Here is a 17,803-nt window from a genome sequence, read left to right on the forward strand (position 1 = left end):
AAAAATCATGAATTCACACTACTCATTCAAGTCATCCGAGGACACGAGCCGTGTTTTGGCCGCCATGTTCCTGGACAGCCAGATTGCAGCGAAATGTACCTGTGGTGAGAACAAGTGTGCCTATGTCTGCACTTTTGGGCTTGCTCCGCCGCACTTTAAAAGACTCTTACTGTCAGAAGTGTCCCAACAAAAGGCATATGTAGTGCTGTTTGACGAAAGCCTAAACCACCATTTGCAGTCCAAACAAATGGATTTACATGCAAGGCTGTGGGATGGAGCAGAAGTAAAGACTAAAGACTACACATGGAGTTCCAGACTTTGCATATTCCGTCTCTAGTTTTAGGAGTGGAAGTTAATTTTGGAAGATTTATTTATGTTATGTCTTTTTTTTATATTGACAACTCATGTACTGATTACTGAGTAATCAGTAGTTAGTACTGGCATTCCTACCCACCCCAATGCACTATTTCTCTCTGTTTATCTCTGACAGAAAATGTGATGGCATTTTTATCTTTTGAGACACTGACAAAAATGTTAAACCGTTGGAATTAAAATATGAGAAAATGTATCTAAGTGTGCCTGTCTGGTGTTTTTTTTTGTTTTAGAGAGGCACCATACATTTCAGATGTAAACCTAATTTTACTTAGTGTTACGATAATTAGTTTTCGGTGGTCCCATTGAGATAAAATAATTTCTTTTGGTCATGGAAATTCAGTAAAAGGTTTTGGAGAAGTCATGGAGAAGTCATGGAAAATCATTGGTGAAAAAGTGTAAGAACCCTGCTTTAGCAAGCATTTTCACTCGAGTGTGTCAGCTGAACAGTAAGCAGACAAGCCCCTTTGAGAAAAAAAACGGCATCCCAAGACCAAAGCTAACACAGGCAGTCAAATATCACACGTCAAAAAATTACGTGGCCATGAAATAGTATTTATCCCCTTCCTGATTTCCTGTATTTTTGCATATTTTTCACACTGAATGGTTTCAGATCTTCACACAAAATGTAATATTAGATGAGGAGAATCCAAGTAAACACAATAGAGTTTTAAATGATACTGCAAATACTGCATTTGCTTTATACCAGACATAACAGGAGCTATGTCTTCCAAAATGTTCCACTTTTGATTTGTCTGTCCACAAAACATTATCCCAAAAGGTTTGGCGGTCATCAATGATCTTTTTGCAAATGTGAGATGAGCACTTATGTTACTATTAGTTAGCAGTGGTTTGCGTCTTGCAACTTTCCCATGAATTTCATTTTTGTCCAGTCTCTTACTGTCAACTCAGCTGAGGCTAGAGAGGCCTGCAGTTCTTTAGATGTTGTCCTGGGTTTTTTTGTGACTTCCTGGATGACTAGTTACTGTGCTCTTGGAGGAATTTGGTAGGCCGGCCACCCCTGGAAAGTTTCACCACCATTCCAAGTTTTCTCCATTTGGAAAAAATGGCTGTCACTGTGGTTCCCTGGAGTCCCAGAGCCTTAGAAATGGCTTTGTAACCCTTTCCAGACTATATATCAAACATCAACAATTTTTTTTCTCATCTCTCTCAGAATGTATTTTAATGGCAGCATAACAAAATACTGCTTGTTGACACCTTGTAGCCTACTTCACATTGATGGTAATGTTTAGATTCAACATGGGTTGCAGTAATCAAGTCAGGGTGTGTCTGCTCTAATTGAATCCAATTATCAATTAAATTTGGTGAACTGGTTGATTGAGCAACTAAGGGGACAATTAGTTTTTTTAGTTGGCGTTGGATAACTTTTTTCCTTAAATAAATAAAATGATCATTTAAAAATTAAATTTTGTGTTTTCTCAGATTCTCTGTCTTATATTACATTTTGGATGATGATTTGAAACAATTAAGTCTGCCAAATATGCAAAAATAGAGGAAATCAGGAAGGGCAAAAAATACTTTTTAACAGCACTGTTTTTCACAACACTGTTATACAGTAGTATTGACTTGTGTGTCCAACAGAAACTCTGCATCATGTTTCAAACTTTTTTCCTGCTGCTGGTGTATAGCATAACTACACAATAAGTTAAACTTTGCACTCATTGAAAATTGGGTCACCACTTTCCAGAGGAAAGAAAATAAGATAAACCAAATTAATCAGTCACAGATCAGAAAGTTGTGAACTCAAAATTCAGGTATCTCTATCTCTGCTCCAAAGATACACACACACAACATAGTAATTATGTCACCTCTCAGACAAAGAAAATACCCTCAACAACGGCTTGCTCTAGATGGGAGTATTTATGACTAACTAATGGAATTAATGAACATATATACAGTATACAGTTAGAGAAAGAAGTGAAATAAATTAAACATGAAGGATTGAATGAATGGGAAAAATGCAAATGAAGGGGTGGATTGGTGAATGGGCATTAAACTGACAAGTTGTTGCCAACAGAATGAATGAATTAATCAACGAAATCAGAAATGTATCTGAATGCAATTGGGGTGACTAAAGTCAAGTGGAAAAAAGGGACAATTTAGGATAGCTTTTTTGCATCAACTCTCATATGCAGAACGCATGGAAGATGGTTTTGCCTTACTTGCGGTGATAGATGGCCGGGTAGCAGGATTTTCCAATGAACATCGGCCGTGTTAGATCAGGCTCGGTATACTTCATGTTGTCGTAGTGACAGCCGGAGGAGAACCACTTTGAAGGAGTTGGTTCAGAGGTTTAACTTGGAGAATGGATCCATGTTGGAGAGCGGAGGGAACATGAAAGCAATACAACACAATTGGCGCGTGTGTTCTGGGTCTTCGTGCATTCACTGAGAGGTGACAGAGTCCAACACAAGAGCCCTACTCTAACCACAAAAATTACACAAAAAAAGAAAAAGTTTGCAATAACCAAAAATAGCAACAAAATGTTAAAAGATTACAAAAATATAAGTGGCAAACTGGCGTGCAGCAGCTAAACAGATGTTTTGGGCTTCCTTGTGGTCTCTGAATATTGCTTGCTTGATGACCTTTTGACTCATCAGCAGAAGCTGAAAATGCCAGGACACGGAGAAAAACAAAATCTTAAAACCACGGCTGGACGTACAAGCCCCAGCCCCAGCCTCTGGGGGCACGACCAAGGAAGTTGTCCTAGCCCAGGGGTGGGGACCATGAGAGAGAGTGATCCTCACTCATAAGTGTTTGCCATTGCTGACCAATCATGGTCGGCAGGCTGGTCCAGAGTTAGACACATTTTCGGGGCATTTAACTGTCGCTTTGTGCTCTTTAGTGGGAGTCCCCAATGCTGGGAAATGTTATAGGGGATTTTAGGATGCTCTTTGCATCAACTTTCGGATACTTGCTGGAGTGCACGAATAGAGGCAGTGCACCCTATTGCGAAACACTTGCCGGGTGTGAATCAGGCACTAGACAAACTATCTAAATCAGACAAGAGAATGGGCAGTGATGCTATATCAGAAGCATGGGGTTTAATGACATATTTCCAGTCATTTACAGCTTTTGCCCGACTTGGCTTTTGGGTTAAGGTACTGCAGTGTATCAAGGATAGACATCTCATTCTATCAATGGCCATTTCACTCCAAGTATAACCATCTAACATTCAGGCATTGAGGAAATTATTTCTTTGCGTAATTCCTGGCAGGGTCCTCAGAAGCCACAGCTGTAGCCGAGACTATGGGCATCGAGCCAAAGCTAGACTGCAGGCAGCAAAAGAGAAAGCATTTTTACAATGAGGCAAACGTCAAAATAGTCCTGAAATAATTTTCAGGCACAAGATATTTTACATTGCACTTGAGTCCATGATATCAACACTCAACACACGATTCAGTGTAACGAAGCAGATATGCGATGAGTTTTCCATCTTGTGCAACTTCGGGAACATGTCGGAGGAGTGTATTAGTGCATCCTGCAGAAAGCTATATGTAGAATATGAAGATGATTTGACAGGGTGTCTTGAAAGGCAGATTAATCACATCAATTTTGTGATAAGACACAATTTATGAAAGGGACAAGCTCAGTAAATGAAATAATTAAAAACACATTCAGGACATGAGACATGCATTATCACAATTAGTAACAACAAAGGCACACCTAGTAAGATAGATAGATTGGCTCGGTATACAGTGCTACACTTCAGAATAACCAAGGGCCTTTTGAGTTACTCAATGCTATTTATGACATGGAACTTCAGAGCATTTATGGTCAAGTCAGTCAAGTCAAGTTTATTTATATAACACATTTAAAACAACCACAGTTGAACCAAAGTGCTGCACAAGCTTAAAATACAATATAAAATAAGTGACACATATGAATATAAAAATATATGTAAAGAAGACATAATAAAATAAAGACTATAAAATGTAAACAATAAAACATAGAGTAAACGCATATTTGCACAATAAAATCATGGTGTCAAGCTCAACTTGAATTGAATGCCAGTGAGAAGAGGTAGGTCTTTAACAAAGATTCAAAAGTCTCTAGGGTCTGAGCAGATCTTATGTGTACTGGTAAGTTGTTCCAGAGATCAGGGGCAGCCACTGCAAAGGCTCTGTCGCCCAAATTCTTAAGCCTGGATCTGGGAACATGTAAGAGCATCTGGTTTGTTGACCTGAGTGCTCTGACTGGTGTATGATGATGTATTAGCTCAGATAAATAAGATGGTTCCAGCCCATTTAAAGATTTAAAAACAAGTAATAAAATCTTAAACTGGATTCTAAAACAGACAGAAAGCCAACGAAGGGAGGCCAGTACAGGCATTATGTGATCACGTCGTTTCTTTCCTGTCAGAAGGCGAGCAGCTGTATTTTGTACAAGCTGCAGGCGATGAAGCGATGACTGAGCTACACCAACATACAATGAATTACAATAATCCAAATGAGAGGTAATAAATGCATGAATTACCCTTCCAAGATGATTTGGAGGGAGATAGGCCTTTACTTTTCCCAGAAGATGTAATTGAAAAAAAAACTTGTTTTGACTACTGAGCTTATTTGTTTATCAAAGTTAAAAGAGCTGTCAAAAATCACACCAAGATTCCTAACAGAAGAGTTACTGTAGAAAGCTAAAAGGCCAAGTGCGCTATCATAACCAGAAGACCAGGTTGTCCAACCAGAAGATCAGGTTGTCCATATACAATAATTTCAGTCTTATTTTGATTTAGTTTCATGAAGTTTAACACCATTGACAGCCTTTAAACAACTAAGCAAAGCCTGTATAGGATCTCTGCTGTTTGTTTTTATAGGCAGATAGATTTGCAAATCATCAGCAAAACAATGAAAAGACATATTATGTCTTTTATGCTGACCTATGCGTCTTACTGCACATTTTTCTGTGCTTGCCAGTGACTGTCTCGGGTGGTGAACGTACGTTCAGGAAGATGAAACTTATAAAAAAATGCGTGCTCTACTATGTCTCAAGACAGATTAAATGGTTTGGCCCTATTCATAAGAGTACTCTGTGTTTGAGAGCTTCTCTATGCAGATGACTCAGCTCTGGTTGCCAATGATCCTAGAGAAATGCAAGAAATAGTAGAATGCTTCTCTTCAGCGGCTACCCTCTTTGGACTGAAGATCAACGTCTCCAAAACAGAGTTTCTGTACCAGCCTCCCCCTCAGAAAAGCCCCGAAGAAGGTCAGCCCAGTATTTTGGTTAATGGAGCAACTCTGATGACCACTGAGTCCTTTACCTATCTGGGAAGTGCTGTGACAGATACAAACTCCTCTTACTTAGAAGTAGACAGAAGAATCCAAGCGGCCACAAAAGCCTTTGGTGGCTTCCACAAACAACTTTGGTCCCACCATGACATCAGGCTGACAACAAAGATCAAGGTCTACAGCACAGCTGTTCTCCCATCTCTACTATACTCCACTGAATGCATTACCCTGTATTGCAAGCACATCAAGAGGCTCACCGGCATGGAGCTTCGTCATCTGCGAAAGCTGCTGCAAGTCAGATGGGAAGACAAGGTGCCCGACGTGGAAGTATTGAGACATGCTGGTACTGTCAGTGTTGAAGCCCTAATAACAGCCTCCCATCTCAGATGGGCCGGACACGTGAGAAGAATGCCAGACAACCGCCTACCAAAAGAGCTTCTCTACTGGGAGCTGTGCCAGGGAAAAGGAAAGCAGGGAGGCCAGAAGCTACGATTCAAAGATGTGTTCAAGCGCCACATGAAGATCTATGGCATAGATGACCCCAGCTACGAGACAGTGGCCCTGGACAGACAGAGATGGCACTCCACAGTAAGGCAATTGAGAACAGCCGTTGAACAAAAGAGACAAGAAGCCTATGATAAGGCCCACCATGCAAGACACAACAGGCCAACTCAAACAACATCTGTGACAAATGTGGACAATATTGTCGCTCTAATGCAGGCCTGATGTCCCACAGATATGCTTGCAGAGCTTAAACTGCATCACAGTCATCATCGTTTCGATGGACTGCCGAAGAAACGGTTTGGCACACTTTCAATAGACAGCCAGTTAGCGCAGAAACTGGACTAACTTTGCTACTAAAAAGGTGCGACAGATTTCATTTTGACTGTTATTTGAATATTTTCGAATGACATTTCAGTTGTCCTAACAATAAAGTATGCCGCTGAATATTCCAAGCGTGCTGTCAAGCATTTTAACTGGGGTGGGGAGGGGCCTGTTGAAATAATTTTGTCCTGGGCCAAGGCATCAAACAACGCCGGCCCTGCATAGCCCTGGATGCGAGCAGGAAAAACAAGGCAAGCCAAAAACGGAAAAAGAGCGCTCAGAAGGTATAAACACATTTTATAGTTGCAGGTGGGTGTTAAATGAAAGTTGACACTTTCGCAGGCTTTTGGAGGAACGCCCATGTTTCTTTGTTTGAGAAGGAAGACTGTCTCATCCTCAAATGAAGATGAATGATCTTATTAATGTCCTATCTAGCGTGGCTATTTGAAGGCTGTGCTTTTAATTAGCCTAGATACTCATTTCTGTCGTCAAGTCAGACTGCTTTTATTTGTCCTTGCCTTATATGCATGTCTCGTACATACAAGGGAACAAAATTAATTTCACAAGGACCTCAGTGCCACATAAAAACAACACACAATAAATATTACTGAAAACAAAATGTATTAAAAACAAGGATTAGTTCACAGACCTAAACATCACAAGCACACCCGACACGGACAGTGAGTAAGATAGTCAAAAAGTAATTTTATGGAAGGACTGTGTTCAGGCTGTTGAGGAACCTCACAGCCTGAGGAATGAAACTGTTGCATAGTCTGATAGAGGCAGCATGGCTGCTCCGGTACCTCCTGCCAGAGGGTAGGAGGGTGAAATCATCATATGGGCAAACACTTAGAAATGGCATACTATTAATCACACAAGTGAATACAGAATAGAGACGATAAAACCTTAATTTTCTAAGCTGTGGCTACGATGTGGAGTACATTTAAATTTTACAGGACTCTAGTATTCAAATCCATCCATCCATTATTCGAACCGCTTATCCTGCTCTCAGGCTCTCGGGGATGCTGGAGTCTATCCCAGCAGTCATTGGGCGGTAGGAGGGGAGACACCCTGGACAGGCCACCACGCCATCACACAGGTCCGGCATATACACACACACACACACACACACACACACACACACCTAGGGGAAATTTAGTATGGACGATTCACCTGACCTACATGTCTCTGGACTGTGGGAGGAAACCAGAGCACCCAGAGGAAACCCACGCAGACACGGGGAGAACATGCAAACTCCACACAGAGGATGACCCGGGACGACCCCCAAGGTTGGACTACCTCGGGGTTCAAACCCAGAACTTTCTTGCCGTGAGGCAACCGCACTAACCACTGCGCCACCGTGCTGCCCTAGTATTCAAATCATCACTAGATAATAAAGTTGATGATTAATTTTAAAGAAAATCAATACTATGACAGTCATTCGGCTATGTCAATAATTCAGACTTGTACTCCGGTGCAACTTGTAGTATGGGAAATTCGCTAGTGTAGTTGCATACTAGCAGAGATGCCAGCACGGCATGAAGGTAGCATACACGATTAACATCTCTGCAACTGGACAACAAACACACACACACACGCTAAAATTTTGTTGGTGTTAAAGTTCTTCAACGTGAGTTAATGAGATGTTTTATTATAAACATACAATTGAAATTTCCATTAAAGAAAAGTTACAAAAATGTTTGTGTATGCTGTCAATTATAGTTCTTGGGGAAAAACATCACAATCGGTAGGTCAGATTTTTAAAAAAAACTTGGAATTGGCCAAGAAAATTCCAATTGTAACACCAACTGTGGCAGAGTTTGACCAAAGCCTCAACCCTGACCTTGAATGGGGTTGGATCACCATGGCTGGCCGAATCCTTTCACACTGATTATCAACCTGTGCACCTCACTGGGTCCCTTGTCTTGTGTGAAATATGTGTAATATTAATTGGTATGTTAAAAGCCAAGCCCTAATTCCTTTTCTCAAATACATGGTTTATTCAGTGAAGGCAGGGTCACACTTCCAGATGACAAGACCACCCCGTGCAACTCAAAAAACTAAATTAAAGTAGCAAGAATTTTTCCTAACACACATCCTAACACACATTTATGATTTTACTGTTAACAGGAGAAAAGACGTGATGACTCAACCGTCATATTCTACCATCAGATAGTTGTGTCCACTGGTTTTAATTGGAACTGCCCAATTCGAACCAGGGATAATCCATGATGAGGTATAAACCTACATTGAAGGATTTTAATGAATGACGTGGAAGAAAAGAACAACCCGAGGTGAAGCAGACCATGGTTTCATTTCATGAACTTCACTGATACGGAGAACCTGCATCCCTTATAGCAGGGACAGATATGGACTGGTGACTCTAGATACCTTACTAATGTACTCTTTTATCCATTATATGTCAATTACATTGACTAGCGGTAGAACTACTCTGGCCTTGACTGGACAAACACCAGCTATTGGCATAAAGGCAGTGGTAGCTGACACACCATGTTTGCCTCATTAAAAAATAAAATAAATCAACACAAATCCTGGCCCTGCCATTTTTGTTGCATTTTCTATCAAGTACTTTTCTAAAATGTCTATTGTCTGTTATGCAAGACGGCAATACCCAGGGGGAACAAAGTACCAGTTCATTTAAACACCTATGAAACACCTAGTTCCATTCACTAATGTGCTCCCCTATATTCCCACCATTCTTTCTGCATGAAATCAGTAATACCCTCCCATTCCACAGAACCCAAAGGATTCCCATTCAAATGTCACCTTTTACGACACAGGATTAGTTATGTTCCCAAAATCTCAGGATCACTCCACTCCTCCTTCCCTCAATGACCTCCTCCTTTCCACTGTGACCTAGCCAAAAATGTCTGAGATGCTGTATTTTCCTGCTGTCTCTATGGGGGCAGGTCAAGTATTCTACAGTAAAAAACACACAGGGGTATTCTTTCCTGGAGATGACTCAAGTAATTGTTTGATTATGTTGATAGCTAGGGCTGCAACAATAACTGCATTACCACCCTACGTACCTCAATATTAGGTTACCGCGAGACAGAGCATGTTACCGCCATAATCAGGGTCTACAGTACGAGTATTTCACTCACATTTGCCCCTAAAATGACATATATGCAAAACTGAAAAATAGTTTACAAGCTTAGTGTGCATCTAGAGATTACAGCCTACCATAGTAAGTCAGGGACAGACACAATTTAAAAGTATCGCAAAGACATTGCTAAAAATGACAGGATCTCAAAGTGCAGCCAAGGTGAGGAGTGTGTCCATTTTGAGAACCTCAGAATTGCATCTCTGCTCTTCACAGATGATGTGGTTTTGTTGGCTTCATCAGAACGCAACCTCTGGCACGCACTGGGGAGGTTTGCAGCTGAGTGTGAAATGGCCAGGATGAGAGTCAGCACCTCCAAGTCTGAGGCCATGGTTCTCTACCGGATAATGGTGGATTGCTCCCTCCAGATTGGGGATGAGCTGTTGCCTCAAGTGAAGGATTTCAAGTATCTCAGGGTCTAGTTCATGAGTGAGGGTTGGATGGAGCGGGAGACTGACAGGCGGATTGGTGCAGCATCAGCAGTAATGCAGACATTGTACCGACGAGGTAGCTGAGCTGGAAAGCAAAGCTCTCAATTTACCAGTCAATTTTCGTTCCAACCCTCACCTATGGTCATGAGCTTTTGGTCCGAAAGGGTGAGATCGCAGATATAAGCAGCTGAAATGAGTTTCCTCCATAGGGTATTTGGGCTCAGCCTTAGAGATAGGGTGAGGAGCCTGGACATCCAGAGGGAGCTCGGAGTAGAGCTGCTGCTCCTTCGTGTCGAAAAGAGCCAGTTGAGGTGGTTCGGGCATCTGATTAGGATGCCTCCTGGGCGCCTTCCTTTGGAGGTTTCCGGGCACATCCAACTAGGAGGAGACCCCGGGGTAAACCTAGAACTTGCTGGAGGGACTACATGTCCAATCTGGCCTGGGAATGCCTTGGCATCCCCCAGGAGGAGCTGGAGGATGTCGCTGAGGAGAGGGATGTCTGGTCTGGAGTGCCCTACATAGCTTGCTGCCACCGCAACCCGACCCCAGAGAAGCGGCTGATGATGAGATGAGACGAGATATCACATGCATAGGCTAACATTTAAGTTACTGCGCACGCGCGCGCACGCACACACACACACACACACACACACACACACACACACACACACACACACACACACACACACACACACACACACACACACAACGAAGTAGGAAGTAGTACCAAATACTTTATTTAGTCATTAGGTGTTGCTAAAATACATGTGTTATGAAGGGTAGGACTTTGTTATAGCAGCTTTCAGTTTACAAATGGTATCTTTATCCAACTATACTCTTAGCTCACTGGCTTATCCTTCATAAACAACCACTCTCGGTTCACTAGTTTACAAGCTGACTTGAACATTCGGCCATGTTTCAGTTCAGTGAGTGGGACTATGCGGTCAGAGCTCTGGTCAAGCACTGAACAATTTGAACAGATCTTTTTAACGAACTGAATCTAATGATTCAGTACACAGAAAATTACTGCTTTGCCCATCACTATTTGCAAGGTTTAAGTGAGGTGGCTAACGTTAATCTTAACCTGGCAGACGTCAATCCCACTTCTGCCGTGGACCACTGGCTGAGCGTGCCAGATGGCCAACATACGAAAGCAGCTGGACAACAGATATCCTTTGCATCTACTAGGCATAGGTCAATGTGTGATTTTGGAGGTATGTGCTATTACATAGACGTGTGTCCCTCAGCACACACACACACCGCACACACACACACAAAGTGAGAAAAAAAATCTGTATTGCTGAACCAATATGTCTGTGCAAATGCAGTGTCAATATTTTAAAAACTGTTTCAATGTTTCAAAACGTTGTTTCGGTGCTTCAATGTAAAAAAAACTTTCAAATGTTTTAAACGTTCTTGCAATATTTTATAAAAAAAAACTGTCTCAACATTTCAGTGTTTTAAAAAGCTATGTCAATGTCGTTTTCAATATTCTAACGCCCATGCCTAGTGTCTAGATACTAGGGTCTTCCACTTTCATAGTCCTCCACTGGTTTTCACATCATAATTGCACACAAGGAGAAGGAGCGCTCGCACACACACGTACACACACACACGCACACAGACACACAGACACAGAGTAAGATATGTATGTCATCAAATGTCTGTTAATAAACTCTGTTACTTGAACATTTTTCACTGTACTCTTTTTTTTTCCAATTAGGAGCACATGTACTCCTTGGCGGGGGGGGGGGGTTAGCACTGAGCCCTGCTAAGTTTTTTCCCTATCATCTGATAATAATAATAATAATAAATTAAATTAATAATAATTTTAAAAAATATTTATATCGCACCTTTCTGAACAGTGTTACAAGGTGCCTTACACAACAGGATAAAATTATGCACATACTCAAGATAAAACAACAAAATACAATAAAAATACAAGACATAATGCCAGCTCCATTCCACAGAACAAGGTAAAACATGGTCAGGATAAATTCAAAAGGGCATAATTAAAATGAAGAGAAAGGTATCATTGAACAGTAATTATTTTTGCTTTATTGTTCTCTAATTGTTACTCATTGTTCAGTCTGACTCTCAAATGTTCAAGTAAAAAGAAACAGATACAAGATTTCCTTTGTACAGCACTCCCACACAGCATGCAATCAGAGCCTATGGCTACAGACTGCAATAAACTACTCTGTATTCCTTCACCATTAGTTTTATCATGGGTTGTGCTCTAATTGAGTTTTTGGGCTGTCACCTATTGTCCAATATTGTACAATGATAACAATTTCTGCAATTTCCTTCAAATTCCTCGAAATTACTACAGATAGACCATATATAAACAACAAATAAATGCACTTCCATGAGAAAAGAAAAAGTAAGAAAAAAAGGGCATTTCACAAAACCAATTCAGCTCGATAGCTTATTGTGCTAAATGCTGTGCAATGCTGTGCAGTGCATTTGAGCTCAACCGCTATCAGCCTACTGGAGGACCTGATTGTCGAATTATTCTAATTCAGAGTTTAGTTAAGTCACATAGCTCCCCTGGTAAGCATGGTTTGGTTTGGTAGGCTATTCAATGCAACTTGACAGATTAATTTGTTTCAACAATTTTGACACTGACTGCCAAGCTGTGAGAAACACATTACTCAATCACATGTTCAACATTTTATGTGGTGTTTGAGATAGGTAAGCCATGAATAAACTCATAGACTCATGACCAGAACTCAATCAATTAGCCTAATAATCCTTTTTGAAAGTGGTGAAACAGTGGCGAGGTAATTGTACTAGAATTTTGCTTGAAAAATTACAGGCTTAGGAGAGCTGCACAGGATAAAAATTCCCGATGATCTCCACTATTATTACAAATTACTGGATATCCTCAGATTTAAGTTCTGTGTGAACAGACTACTGAGAGGGTGACTTTATTTAGTTTAAGACTATTTTTTAGACTCTAAAGCTATTTGCTCCTTCCTAAAAGGGCGATTTCACCATTTTTTCAATGTACATCTAGGTCTATTGCGAGACATGTTTGACTGCCCCCCATCGCTCCTATCATTTAAGGACATTTCTATCCAGTTGCAGTGTTCATTAAAGCATACAGCTGCAATGACTTTGTAGCTGACTATGTAAATTGGTCAGTTTCGCATATTTGTAGGCTGACATATTCTTTTTTAGATGAGATTCACCTCATGGACCTGGCTTGTCACTCACTCACACAGTCATGTTTAGCAGGCTTAAGATTCTTCAAAAGGGGGGGGGGGCTGACCATTTGCACAGCACTGGCAGTACTATGCAAGAGTGGTGTTTCACATCAATGAAAGTATGTCCTTGTTTTGAAAATATTGAAGCTTCAAGCCAAACCTCGGTGTTAAATTAAGAAAACAATATTTCAAAGCAGCAAAGCTAAATCTGGCAGTACTGTAAATAATGTAACATTTTGTTCACTCTACAAAGCTGAAGTGGATCACCTGAACATTGTACCGGGACACCTGAACAGAAATAAATCCAAGTCTTTAGAGTTTCTTCATTATGCGACCTTATCTATTGAAACCCCTGGAACTGCCTTGTGTTTCCCAGTTCATCCTATAAAATGTGTGTGTCATGATGTGTACTATAATTGTTGGGTATATCGATACATTACAATGGGCTCTAAATGTAGCTCGCAATAACAATCAGGCAGTATTGTTATTTGGCTCTGGCATGCAATATACCTTTAATTAATTTGGCCATAATGTCATCTCCGTATGAAATGTATGCTGAAAGACTTTAAGGTTTTCATTTACAAAAAAAAAAGCTGAATTCCAGAGTAGCTAATAGTTTCAAGGATGACTCAAATAAATACTTGAGAAATTAATCAACTGCAAAACAAACGTGATATACAGCTTCTATTTTGCTAAAGCACAGAAAGGTACCAAAACTTAACAACCACAGCCTTCTCCTTCTCTGTCTTTCTCTGTCAATGTATCTCTCTCTATTTAATAACTCTTCATAATGAACAAGTGGTAATCGAGTAAGGGGGGAAATAAGCAATAATGTACGAAGTCAAATACACCGTGCTCCTCAAAAGAGATGTGAGTGATAAAGAGGATATGGACCCCAGACAGTTATCAGCACGACTGTTCATAATGAAGCAATGGTCACAAACTAAGCTAAACGATACTACGACAGCTCACTATCTGCATCACAGCACTGAACCAAAACAACACAATGTGTTCTGCACCAGGGGAAATAAGCTAGCGTCAGTCAACATAATGTCCTCAAAATAAGCTTAAATGAGATACAGTTCACATAAATATGTTGGCCATGTGAGATGTGATTTAACATGACGGCGTTTACGGCGGAATAAAGAGTCTAATGAACTACGAAAAGGTTCCTGTAGCTAAATAAGCAGTGACTTTATGAGAGCGTATCGTAACGTTAACTTTCCCATGCAGTCTTCCAGAGCAAGCTAAGTTAGGTTAGCATAGCAAGAAATAATACACCTTTTGGGGGGGGGGTAAAACGTCGGCACAATTACCTTTTAGGTGTTTCGCTGATATCTTCCCAACAGTAATGTGTGGAGTTTCTTGTTTATTCTTAACTGTTGTGTTACTAGGAAAGCCAGCGGCTAGCATCAAGACCTGTCAACAGAGCAGCCGTGCTAACTACGGCAAGCCAGAAGTCAACACGTGTGTTTTGTTTTCGTTATTTTTTTGTGGCCCCCTATGGGCTGAACAAAAAACTTTTTTTTTAAATTGTTCCGTCAACAACTTAATCAATTTACAGACTGACCTGGCATATATTGGTCAACAAATCAAATAAACAGCCACCGTTTGAACTTCTACGATATTTAAGATGATTGGCTGTAATGTTTATGCGGCTTGTCATGGCAGTAAAATGTTGGCACGACCTTGCTCATTTCTATACCTCTATGTAATAGTAGGCCCACTCGCTCCGTGTGATGGTTTTACTTTAAATAACTGAACAAGTAAATAAGTAATAGGTGTTGTTATTATTGATAACAGTTCTTCTTCTTCTTCTTCTTCTTCTTCTTCTTCTTCTTCTTCTTCTTCTTCTTCTTCATTCATTCTTTCATTATCCAAACCGCTTATTATTATTATTATTATTATTATTACTATTTTTTGCATGTACCTTCATTTTGGAAAGTCTATCTATCTATCTATCTATCTATCTATCTATCTATCTATCTATCTATCTATCTATCTATCTATCTATCTATCTATCTATCTATCTATCTATCTATCTATCTATCTATCTATCTATCTATCTATCTATCTATCTATCTATCTATCTATCTATCTATCTATCTATCTATCTATCTATCTATCTATCTCACTAGGTGTGCTTTTGTTGTTACTAATTGTGATAATGCATGCCTCATGTCCTGAATGTGTTTTTAATTATTTCATTTACTGAGCTTGTCCCTTTCATAAATTGTGTCTTATCACAAAATTCAAAGAAAACCTTTCTAATGTCTGCATTTTTATCAAAGCCTTTGGGGTTGTATCAAAAAGAAAAAAAGTATCTGAAAACGTCACATGATATACCAGAGGAATAGTAGTCCATGGTTGCACAAAGTTACATAGATGTGGAGCTGTAATTAAGTTGCTCCATAGCCACAGGGTCCCCATTTGTTTTTGCACATCCATGCACACTTTTGCCAACAAAAGTTCACATGGGCATTCTGGTTTATGTTTGCCAATGTGTTTTCACTTGATCCACTAAGTCTTTGTCAGGTTCAAAGCTTTCTTCACACAGATACAGTAGCCATCAGCATCTCTACAGGCCCAAACTGAGCTGAGGCCAGAAGGTGTTTTGGCTGATGTTGTTTTGGCAATTCATTTTAGACTATTCAGGAGCAAAGCAAAACTTTGTGCAGGCTGACTGGTTGAAAAAACCAATATAAGCAAAACTTGGATGAGCTATTTAGCTGATTATGAATCAGTCCAAAGACTCATGCAGATACTCATGCAGGCAGCATGGTGGCACAGTGGTTAGCACAGTTGACTAACAGCAAGAAGGTCCTGGGTTTGAACCCCTGGCCGTCTGAGTTCCTTTCTGTGTGGAGCTTGCACGGACTCCCCATGTCTGTGTGGGTTTCCCCCGGGTGCTCCGGTTTCCTCTCATCATCAAAAAACATGCATATTAGAGTTCATACTCTGGTCTGTGCCCCTTAGCAAGGCAATGGAAAGAAGAACTGGTGTTGGTCCCCGGCGGCTGCATCTGCCCAGTGCTCCTTTACAATAGGATGGGTTAAATGCAGAAAACAAATTCATTGTAAGAATACAATTTGTTGTAAGAACACAGTGTCGAATAAAGTGGCTTTCAGATACTGTGACATAATGGAGGGGCTCTCATAATGCTTGACATAGAACGAAAGTCCAATTCACCCTGTTAGCAATAAATTCTTTAAGAAAAGGGTCAAGAATTTAGATAAACAGATGTAATAATACTAATAATAATAACGATGATGATGATGATGATGATGAGCATCATCATCATCACCATTACATTTATATAGCGCTTTTCTAGACACATGCAGATATGTATTCCCTTCTTGCAACTAGTTTCCTGACAGTTTAAAAGTATTTTTCAAAAGTTGTATTGCTACCTCCTTATGCTGAGCCTCACAGAGGAAAGTAATCAGAGTCCAGGGCTGTTTAGTGGGTCTTTTTGCAGTGGTCACTTAATTAAGGTTAGAAGTTAAATGAAAATTGTTGCAGTAAAATTTGTTTTTTAGTCTCAATGATGTTAATAATACTAAATAATTCGATTAATAACTAATTGCAAAATGTCTTGATGCATGCTGAATAATCTAGGTAATGACATCACAGGAAGTTGAATCAGTTCATCTGGACACGTTTAGCAGGAGAATAAACATCTCTCAATAAACGCTGTGTCCAGCTGAAGTGATTCAACTTTCTGGGACTAGTCTCAAGGTATTGCAGTCGATGCCAGCACAATTTTGCAGATTTAATCTCCCTCAATATCATGCAACAATCATCTCGATACTGTATGAGGTCTCTTTGTCCCTCACAGTGCTGTCGTAGATCTCCAGGGCCTTTCACATCCTGTTCATCTCCCTCTCCTTAAAGAGAGGTTGTTGTCATTAATACTTGTCGTAGAGTCTGGATCTGATGCTAAAACAAGCTTTCTTAGCCCTGGTAATCCTCATCTGGAGTTGATGATGTTTTCTTCTTCTCTACAACAACAACATCAATATGTTTAAAAATGTTATGCAAACGAAAAGCTTTAGGGTACATCTCACTTTTAGAACTAGGTGCTTAATGTGAAATCTCTGCATGCCTCATCTTTTCTTTTTGCCTAACCTCTCTTTGTTCTAAATCTCTTTATTCCCCTCATCCCTAGAGAAGCGACAGGAAGCATCACTGGCCAGGACTTTCTTCTACATCTCAAGCTGCTGGGCTTTTGAGCTACAATTCCTTTCACCCTGTTTATTCCCTCTGTTTACTGAACCAAACAGGGCACATCCACTTAGGAGCACCAAAACACAGCCACAACAAACAAGACTTGGAGCATTATATCTGAGGATATACAATTGGTTAATACGCAGATTGGACACTACTTTTAAAACCTAGCAGCCAATAAACTTACTAGTAAATAAACTTCATAACTCTTTTCAACTGACAAATGAAATTATTTTCTTGTAATATGGCTTTTAAATTTACAACTGAGGTTTCAGGACAAGACAGAAAGCATTAATAATTATTAATAATACTGTCAGTGCTGGTTCTTTGGCACACCTACATCTAACAGACCCATCACAAACCTTA

The 17,803-nt window shown here is 40.2% G+C and overlaps 1 protein-coding gene across 1 annotated transcript in view; it reads right to left on the reverse strand.

Annotated features, from left to right (window-relative positions):
• Positions 1–14,627, reverse strand: part of enox2 (ecto-NOX disulfide-thiol exchanger 2) — a 394,667-nt gene extending 380,040 nt beyond the window's left edge. Inside the window, exon 1 of the mRNA XM_056276028.1 lies at positions 14,527–14,627. The gene's annotated coding sequence lies outside the window, so the exon portion shown is untranslated. The remainder of the gene's footprint in view (positions 1–14,526) is intronic.
• Positions 14,628–17,803: the final 3,176 nt, after the last annotated feature.

Source organism: Lampris incognitus, chromosome 1, assembly GCF_029633865.1.
Source record: "Lampris incognitus isolate fLamInc1 chromosome 1, fLamInc1.hap2, whole genome shotgun sequence".
Classification (NCBI taxonomy): Eukaryota; Metazoa; Chordata; class Actinopteri; order Lampriformes; family Lampridae; genus Lampris; species Lampris incognitus.